The sequence below is a fragment of the Mustela putorius genome, unplaced genomic scaffold (assembly GCF_011764305.1).
Source record: "Mustela putorius furo isolate JIRA1106 unplaced genomic scaffold, ASM1176430v1.1 tig00000196_pilon_pilon_pilon, whole genome shotgun sequence".
Taxonomy (NCBI): domain Eukaryota; kingdom Metazoa; phylum Chordata; class Mammalia; order Carnivora; family Mustelidae; genus Mustela; species Mustela putorius.
In genome coordinates, this window is record NW_025421310.1 from 1,047,844 (window position 1) to 1,055,765 (window position 7,922).

Sequence of the window (7,922 nt, forward strand, 5' to 3'; positions counted from 1 at the left end):
GCAGGGGGATTTCTGTAACTCATCCAGGCTCAGAGTGGGAGAGACAGGTGCAGCCGGAACCTGAAGCAGGGCTCTCCCCGGGCTGCTGTGCTCCCTGGCAGTGCTCCCCCTGCTTGAGCACACATTCCCTGCAGGGCTTCCTAAAACACACGCAGGAGCCCGTCTGTTTGTGAGTCACTGAGGGTGGCAGGTCCAAGAATCTGCACTCCCCACGGGGCCCTGGGTGATGCTGCTGCTCCCCGCCCGGATTCTACAGCAGGAGGAGGGTCATGCTGTTATCCCGCCTTTCCCCCACGTGCGGCTGGAGTCCAGCGGATGGAGATGCTGACTGGGGCTCTATGGGAAAATCCACGTGCACAGCCACCTGCTGGGACACTCGCCCACAAACAACAGAAGACCCAAATTCAAACTGGCTGAAGCAGGTTCATGTTACTGCAATGGGTTTAAGTTTGCCTTTAGGTACGGGTGGACCCAGGGCCAAGGAGATAGTTGGGATCCTTTCTCTCTCCATCTCTACTCTGCCTTCCTTTCTGTGTTGTCTTCGTTTTCAGGCACGCTCGCCTCTCACGGCGGCCCCCAGCGGCTTCAATTCTCAAGCCACGTCACCAAAGGAGCCTCCCTTTCTTCCTCTCTCAGCCCACCCTGGCTCTCACTGGGCCAGGCGAGGGCCACTGGCCCATTTCTGAAACAGTCACTGTGGGCAGGGAGATAGAAGGTTCTCTCATGAGCCAGGCCTGGGTTATGGGCTCACCCCTAGAGAGCCAGCAGGGAGACTCAGCTGCATCCTGTGTGTGTGTGTGTGTGTGTGTGTGTGTGTGTGTGTGTTGGGGGGGGTAGATTCAGGGTAGCCAGAAAAGGGAATAGAGGGACAGGCTAACATAACCAAGTTCTACTAAGCCAAAAACAAAATGTGTATTTTTTCCTTAAAATTCTCTTAAGATGGGCCCAAGCACAGAGACCACGGTAAAAGAGAAAGCCCAGAAGCTGATATATTTTATCATTTCTTTTATATAAAGAATCAGGCAAAAAGAACCTATGGTGTTAGAAATCAGCAGGGCGGTTACCCATGGGGATCCGGTATTTACTGCCGCATAACAAACCTCCCTATACTTAGTGAGATCAAATAAGGATCACTGATCACTATTATCACTCACGTTTCTGGAATTTGGCTGAGCTCAGCCAGGTGGTTTTTGCTTGGGGTCCCCTCATGGGGTGATCGTCAGATGGTGGCCGGAGCTGGGGTCATCTTGAAGGCTCCCTCCTTCATGGGTTTGGCAGCTGTGTGGGCTACAGGCCTGAATGCTCCCACAGGAGCCTCTAGTCTGCTCTTCCTCACATACCAGCTGGGTTCCGAAGGGAAGCATTGTGAGAAACAACCAGGCAGAAACGGTGGTTTTTTTTTTATGATGTGGCCTCCGATGTCACATAGTGTCACTTCAGCCGTACTCCCTTGGTCGTCTTGGTCATAAACGTCTGCCCAGGACCAAGAGGAGTGGTCATACATGCCATCTCTTGATGTTGTAAGCAGAGCACATGGAGCATATGGTTATAAATATTTTTAGAAACTATAATATGTGGGTGCCTGGGTGGCTCAGTCAGTTAAGCGTCTGCCTTCGACCCAGGTCATGATCCCGGGGTCCTGGGACTGAGCCCTGCATCTGGCTCCCTGCTCAGCAGGGATTCTGTTTCCTCCCTCTGCCCCTCCTTCTGCTCATGTTCACATGCATGCTTTCTCTCTCACAAAAATAAATAAATACAAATCTTATAAAATAAACTATGATATGCCACAGGGAGGGAAGGATAGGAGGGGGCATGAAGGGGCTGCTGGGGGCCTAGTTATGCTGCTTCTTAATCTACATACTATTTACAACAGGCTGCCTATTTCCCCCCTGCACCTGCCATGACGTTTCCAGAGTCTCTGCCCATGCACTTCCAGGCTTTTCTCATCCTTCCTGTCTTAGCTTTACTGTCCTCTCCTCCAGAAAACCACCAACATTCCACACCGCCTCCCTGTCCTTAGTCTTCTCAACACCACTGGGCCTAGCGAGGCCGTGATCAGAGTACACACCATCGTACCTTCGGTGGTCCTGTCTACCTCTTTCCCCCAACTCTAGACTGAAGTCCTCTAACCTGACCACACACCCCACGAAAGTCTCCCATACGCATCCCCGCTACACGTGTGTAACTATCAAGTTGGACTGTACTCATATGTACAATAGAGAACAGGCATTCAGAACTGCTTAAGGGTGAAGATGAAAGCGGTTCTGAGTGGGCTTTCTGGGTTTGTCTTAAAAGTCCCTAGAGAACCAGAACCCTTTTCAAAGACCCATACTGTTACCGTGAGTGTCACAAGGGCTGGTGACGCTCCTTTTTGCTCACCTCGGTATCCCCAGCCATGGAGCTGGATGTGGGAACTCATTCATCTACTCCACACTGAACTCAGGAGTTGTGTGCTTTATGGCTTATGTTACTATACTCGAGTGAAAACAAATGTACTTAACAACAGAAAGGTACAGTTTTCAAAGCTGAAGGACATCAGAGAAAGTCAGATAGAGTGAAACCTTGACCCACCTTTGGCCCTCCCCACAGGTCTTGATGTCAGAGGAAGCTTCTGGCCCGGAGCCCCAGAGGTAGTGGCACCATGGGGGAGGGGCATGGAGCAAGAAAAGATGGGACCTGATGCTAGGCCATTCTTGGTGATGAGTCATACGTTGACTGTAAAATGCCAATGTAAGCAGACACCTGGAGTGGCTTCTCCCCTCAGGAGATGATTGAGTGCTCTCTCCTTGAAACCAGGCTGTGCTTACTGATTTAACCACAGAATACATAGAAGTGGCCTTCTGAGGCTAGATTGTAAGAAGCCTTCCAGCTTCGAATTGGGTCTTTGGGAAAGCTTACTCTTGGAACCCAGCCACCATTCTGAGGAGCCCAAGATACAATGGAGAGCCACGGATGGGCACTCCAGCCACAGCCCACAGCCAAGGTCAGTGTCAATGGCCAGCCACGTGAGTGAGCCATCGTGACATCCCGTGCCTTGGGGTGACTGCAGACCCAGCTGATATCCAACTGCAATGATATGAGTGTCCTTAAGCAAGAAGTGCCCAGCGGAACCCAGTCAACCCATAGAACCACGAGACATAATAAGTTATTGTTTTAAGCCCCACTAAGATTTGGGGTGGTTTGTTTATAAGCAGTAGACAACTGGAACCACTGGGATGCCCCCAGTGGTTCCTGTGATGTGAACATAGAAAACTTTTCTCTAGTCTTCAATATGTGACTTAAGTATTGGAATTCCTTGGAGGTGACAGGTGGGTACAGCTGTGTGTCTGCAGCCAGGAGCCATCCAACAGATGGCAAGACAAAGCAAGACAATCTGCAGGCTTTTCCAGGCTCACTCGGTTAAATGGAGGCCCCAAAACCAACCTCACAGGGGTGTTGTGAAGACTCAAAGAAATAGTGCAGATAGAGCCCTCGACACAGGGCATGACACATAGCGGGGGGACCCCCTAAAATGTCAGCGGTTACTCACTTACCATGCGGGTCGCCTGTTATGATGCATCTGATGGCATGGAAGAGGACCCACAAATCAACAGGGCTTACTTGAATCAGAAGGAAACACGTTATTTCACAGAGCATGAATCCAGAGCTTGTTTGTCCCAGGGTTGTTAAATTCCAACATTTAAGAAAAATTCAATGAAATTACACTTCAATAAAAATATTACCTAAAAATACACAATTTCTTTTTTTTTTAAAGATTTTATTTATTTATTTGACAGAGAGAAATCACAAGTAGGCAGAGAGAGAGAGAGAGGGAAGCAGGCTCCCTGCTGAGCAGAGAGCCCGATGTGGGACTCGATCCCAGGACCCTGAGATCATGACCTGAGCCGAAGGCAGCGGCTTAACCCACTGAGCCACCCAGGCGCCCAAATACACCATTTCTTGAATGCCAACAAGTTGCCAGGCAATTGCCCATCTCTTTTTTTTTTTTTCCTTTAAGATTTTATTTATTTATTTGAGAGGGAGAGAAAGAGAATGAGAGGAGAGAGGTCGGCAAGAGAAGCAGACTCCCTGCTGAGCAGGGAGCCTGATGTGGGACTTGATTCCGGGACTCCAGGATCATGACCTGAGCTGAAGGCAGACGTTTAACCAACTGAGCCACCCAGGTATCTTGCTCATTTCTTCTTAATTCAACTTTATGGAGGCATGATTTACATGCCATAAAACATACCCATTTTACATGCATAATTCAATGAATCCCAAAAGGTTCTCTTTTGCCCCTTGCTGTTTTAAGATAAGTTTTTTGGTCCCATATTTTTGTAAGTCTAAATGATTTCTCCTTGTGCCTGGATTTGAACTCTATAAAAATGTCATCCTAGGGCGCCTGGGTGGCTCAGTCAGCCAAGCATCTGCGTTCCGCTTGGGTCGTGATCTCAGGGTCCTGGCCAGAACTGAGTCCCGTGTTGGGCTCCTTGCTCAGCATGGAATCTATTTCTCTCTCTCAAATAAATAAATCTATTTTTTAAAAATGTCATTCTATATGGAGTTTTCTGAGTTTTGTTTTATTAACATTATTGTTTCTGTGCAATTTTGGGCCCTTCCTTTTCACTGTTGTGTTAACACTCTTCTGTGTGAATGTACCATGATCTACCCATTCTCCTTCCAGTGGATGTCAGGTTTGTTTCCAATCTCTGCCCTTGAACAGCATCATACAAACGTTACTGGACACCTCAGCTAGTGCATGTGCTCAGAGCTCTTCTGGGGAAGTGCCTAGGGCTGGAGATGCTGAGTGTGAGGGACTCCAATCCTCACCCTGGCTGAATTTTCAAAGTAATACCAAACTATTCTCCAGACAGCCACAGTGACTTGCTCTCCCACCCAAAGTTCATGAGATGCTCTGCTAATCTCCGTCCCCACGGGCAGTCATCCTAAGTTCTGTCAATTTGAAAACATAAAGTAGACCCTCAGTGTGGCCCTCTCTCTTTTCCCCTCTGGATGTTTATAGAATTATGGGCAGGCTTCGGTCAGATGGGTGGGATCATGAGAGAGGAAGGGAGTGTAGTGACTGTAATTCTGTGATGGGTAGGGACACGGGTGGGGTGTGGAGGAAAGAGGAGGGATGTGATGGAGGCAAGGGAGGGTGTGGGGACCATGGCCATGCTAACAGAGGGGGGCCCAAGCAGGTTGGGAGAAGATGACGATGACCTCAGTGTGGCCTTCCCTGGTCTTCCCCTGCTTACTGAGGAGACAGAGTGGCTCTCCGCACCAAATTCATTACAAAACTACTGAAGCAATGGTAGAGGGATGGAGAAGGGAGAAGACCAACAGACTATTGCTTCATGACTACTTTTTATTTTATTATTTTTTTAAAGGATTTTATTTATTTATTTGACAGATGGAGATGACAGAGGAGGGGAAGCAGGCTCCCTGCTGAGCAGAGAGCCCGACTCGGGGCTTGATCCCAGGACCCTGAGATCATGACCCAAGCTGAAGGCAGAGGCTTTAACCCATTGAGTCACCCAGGCGCCCCATTACTACTTTTTTTTTAAAAAAGATTTTATTTGACAGAGAAAGAGAGAGAGAGGGATCACAAATAGGCAGAGAGGCAGGCAGAGAGAGAGGGAAGCAGGTTCCCTGCTGAGCAGAGAGCCTGATATGGGGCTCGATCCCAGGACCCTAAGATCATGACCCGAGCCAAAGGCAGAGGCTCAACCCACTGAGCCACCCAGGCGCTCCACCCCATGACTACTTTTTAAAAGCATGTTTCTAAACAATGTTTAAACTATTGTTTACAAGCGATTAAAAGAAAAATAAATCTGAGACTGGGGAAAATCTGTATCAATCTGTGTCATACCAACAACAGTGGGTATGTATTAACCGAGAGAGTCCCCATTCAGACCTGGGCCATCAGCAGAGGACACACGTGGAGAGGAGGCCCCGGTAGCTCAGGGGCAGAAGCAGAATAATTCTGCCAAGAGATTGGGGAGGCCCACGATGGGGCTACTGCACGCCCAGCGGAGGCAATGCTCTGCTGGTGCTGGGACCATAAAAATACCACTACAGCTGGCTCCAGACTCATAAGATGTGCAGAGCCCACATCTGACTTGTCATTTCTTCATTCAGTTCACAAAATAGTAATTCAGTGCCAGGTTCTGGCGATAAGGTGGTGGCCAGAACAGACTTTGTCCCCATCCTCATTATAAATCTGTCTAGAGAGGGAGACAGACAGGAGATGCTGACATCACAGATGGTCAGGACTGAGATAGGGGAAATCCAGACTTGTAGAAGCCTGGAGGCGGCACCGGACCACCCTGGCAGAGGGGGTGTCAAGGAAGGCTTCCTGGAGGAGACATCTTAATTCAGACCTGAAAGACGTACGAATTAGTTGTGAGGAGGCGGCTGGGAGAAAAGGGGAGAAGATGCTCCAAATAAGGAAAAAGCATGTACAAATGCTAGGGGTGGCAGGGAGTCTGGAGTGTTCTAGATCAGCTCCATCCAAGAGAAACATAACGAGAACCCCAGACGTGATTCACCACATATTAAAAATTTTCTAGTAGACACATTAAAAAAAAACTCAGTTGAAGTTAATTTTAATAATATATTTTATTTAACCTGATATATCCAAAATATTACCCTACTAACATGTGAATGATATAAAAATTATTAATGAGATATTTTACATTCTCTTTTTTGTACTAAGTCTTTGAAATATGGTGGGTATCTTACACTTCCAGTGTCTCTCAATTCATACCAGCCACATTTCAGGTGCTGGAGCGCCACATGAGTGGCAAGACCATCGCTACTCAAAGCGCGGGTATCACTTGGGAGCTTGCTAGAGCTGCAGAATCTCAGGCCCTTCCCTGCCCCAGTGACTGCATTTTAACAAGATCCCAGGGGACTTACAGGTGCATGGGTTCGAGGAAAAATGGGTCCGGCTCTGTCCCAAACACTTCTGTGGTTTCTTACCGCCCCCATGAAAACTGCCCAGCTACCAACCTCGGCAATCGCTCATTCATTCGTTCATTCCTCACCACTACTGAGCACTGACCGAGTCCCAGGCCCTGTGCTGAGTGATGCCGGGGCCATGGCATGGATCAAGGCAGACGTGGTTCCTGCCCTCACGGAGCCCCGCTGGCCATTAACTGAGAAGTAGTCATTTTGACTACGGGAAGGGTGGTATGGTTCAAGTGAAGTTACAGAGTGCAAGTTCAGGAGGCCTGACCTGGTTGGAGTGAAGGAGGCGTCCAGAAAATAACCCAAATAAGGGAAGAGGCCACTATCATGGCAAAACGCCAGGAGCAGATTAAATGTCCCACTGCAGAGGGCGGGCTGGCAGAGCCACCCCAGCCTTTCCACAGTCACTAAGAGGGATCGGATCGTTTTCAGGTTTCAGAGTAATGAGGAGAAAGGCCTGGGGGATAGGGTTACGAGAGAATCGAGCCAGGGACAGAGCCTAGTGATAGTATCACCCCCGCGCACAGATCCATCTGCATTACAGAGAATCTGGAAGGTCGTCCATTGGCCAGTAGGGGGAGGCCTTGGGGCTGGGGACTGCAGGAGATCTTTTCTCTAAAACATACCTGGATTTGATGTAAAGTAATTAAGCAGAGGAGCAAATGTAGAGGATGCGGGCGGAGCCAGGAAGGCCTCAAGGGCCGAAGCCAGGAGATGGGGACATCAGCATTCATTAGACTTTGCTTTCTGCATCTTTGTTTGTTTCAAATGGTCCCTAAAAGCAAAAGAATTTATGCATTGTTCTTTCCAGATAACTGGGGCAGCATGAAAAGGATTTTAGCTGATGGAGAAGAAAGTAACTTAAGTAAGCCCTTCCTCGGAAAAGAAGAAAGTGCCTTATCAGAAGTGTGGGGGGCGCCTCCTTTAAGAGCAGCATCCAGGAAAAGGTGGCTGAAGGCAGACAATGTGCG